This window comes from Ictalurus furcatus, chromosome 5 (assembly GCF_023375685.1).
Source record: "Ictalurus furcatus strain D&B chromosome 5, Billie_1.0, whole genome shotgun sequence".
Lineage (NCBI taxonomy): Eukaryota > Metazoa > Chordata > Actinopteri > Siluriformes > Ictaluridae > Ictalurus > Ictalurus furcatus.
In genome coordinates, this window is record NC_071259.1 from 292,312 (window position 1) to 294,811 (window position 2,500).

Genomic DNA, 2,500 nt, shown 5'->3' on the forward strand with positions numbered 1-2,500 from the left:
TTTTTTTAAAAAAGCACATTAGGCTGTTGACATCTGTGTGGGCATGACCTGACGAAACAACACATGCTGGACGGGTGTGGTCTTTATGATGTCATGCCTGATGAAGTGGGAGGAGCCTAAAGAACCGTGTGCCTCTGCTGCAGCTTTAACTCTGAGACTCTGTGACTTTGTTCTCGACCTTCTCTCTCACTCGTTGGGTTTTTTTAGGAAGTGCATTGTGGGATACGCCAGGCCGCCCGGGGGCTGTTTATAATGAGACACCTCTGGTGTGTGATCCATCACCTGTGTGACCTGTGTGAAGGACTGTGTACTTCCTGTTCCTCCAGTAAGGACACAGTAAAGACTCATCAGAGTTCATCACCTCGTCTTCATCATCACGTCAACTCTAATCAATTCCGTTCCGTTTAACTTGATTTGCCATTACACAGTATACAAATATACAGGGGAAATAAAAAGTTTACACACCCCTGTTCAAGTCGCAGGAGTTTGTGATGTAAAAAATGAAGCAAGATGAATCATGTCAGATCTTTTTCCTATAATTTAACCTTTAATGTGAAATAGCAACCTATAACATTCAAGTCAAAAACAAATGTTTTAGGAAAAATAAAAATACAATAACCTAGTTGCAAAAGTATACACACCCCTTAACTAACACTGTGTTAAAGCTTCTTTCTGTGTATAATTCATCCCTCAGTGTTTACCCACATAGCACGTCTTCATTTGGGCATTTTATTCCACTCCTCTTTGAAAACTCCAGATCTATCAGATACTGAGGCGATCTCCTGTAATCAGCCTTCCTCGAGTCATTCCACAGTTTTTTGATAGGATTTAGATCTGGGTTCTGACTGCAACGTTCCAAAACAATGATCTTCTTAAATTTCCATTTATTCATTTAGCGGACGCTTTTATCCAAAGCGACTTACAAATGAGGAAATACAAGCAAAGCGATACATCAAGCGGAGAACAATACAAGTAGTGCTACTGTACAGTATGTATTATTGAGTTCTAGAGAAGCAAAGTGCACAGAGTAGAGGTGTAAGAGCCAGAGTAATTTTATTTATTTATTTATTTCTTAAAATAATGTGGGGTTGGCATTTTAGGGGTTAGTTAAGTGTTCACGGAAGAGGTGGGTCTTGAGCTGTTTTTTGAAATTAGTCCGGTCCGGATTGAAGTTGGAAGTTCATTCCACCACTGAGGAACAGTTAGTTTGGAGGTTCTGGAAAGGGACCTTGAGCCCTAACCCTATGGTGAGGTTGATTGAGGGGCAGGCTGGGATGGATGACGAGAAGCTCAGTTTTTGCCAAGTTGAGCTTAATGTGGTGTTCCCTCATCCAGTCCAACATGTCAGACAGGCAAACAGAGATTTGTGCAGAGACAGATGGATCATCAGGCTGGAAGGACAGATAGAGCTGGGTGTCATCAGCATAGCAATGATATGAGAAACCATGAGACTCAATCACCTCCCCAGAGATGTAGTATAAAGAGAAAAGAGCAGAGGACCCAGAACTGACCCCTGGGAAACCCCAGTTGTGAGTTGCTGAATTTCAAAAATACCTCCCCTTCACAATACCTTCAAGGATCTGTCTGAAGCCGCTCCTTCGTTGATTTTGATTTGAGCTTTGAGTTGTTATTGTGCTGGAGGTGAAATTTTTCTTCATCTTCAGCTGTTTAACAGACACCTGCATTTCTGATGCCAGAATAGATTGGTATTTGGAACTATGCATGATTCCCTCTATCTTAACTAGAGCTCCAGTTCTAGCTGAAGAAAAGCAGAACCATAGAATGATGCTGCCACCACCATGCTTCACCATGGGTAGGGTGTTCTTGGGGTGATAAGCTGTCTTGTTTTAGAATTATGCCCAAAATGTTCAACCCTGGTCTCATCAGACCATAACATGTTTTGCCTCATGGTGACGTCTAGCCACCCTACCCTAACTTGTCACATGCAGAGAGTAATTAGTCCTTTTCAGATGTTCCTGCAACTCCTTTAATGTTGCTGTAGTTCCCTCAGTAGCCTCCCTGGTAAGTTTTTTTCTTGGTCATTCATTAGATTTGGAGGGCCGTCCTGTTCTTGGTGATGTCACTGTAGTGCTCCATGTTCTCCACTAGTTGATGATGGCCTTCAGGGTGTTTCATGATAGATCTAACATTTTGGAAATGCTTTTGTAGCCCTCTCCCGATCGATATCTTTCCACAGTGAGATCCTGTACATGCTTTGTAAGCTCTTCTGATTCAGCAGTCGGATGAAACCAAGAAGATGTGAAGAAACTCGTACAGAAACAGCTGATCTTTATCTTTTGGTTAATAAGAATCACTTCAGTGATGACAGGTGTGTGAAGATTACTTTTGAACATGAGTTTGAATGTGATTAGTTAAGGGGCGTGCACAATTATGCAACCGGATTACTGTATGATTTTATTCCCCTAAAATGCTTTTTGTTTTTCACTTTTTTTGGTTTGTTGGTTGCTTTATCACATTAAAGGTGGAAAAAGAGAAAGAG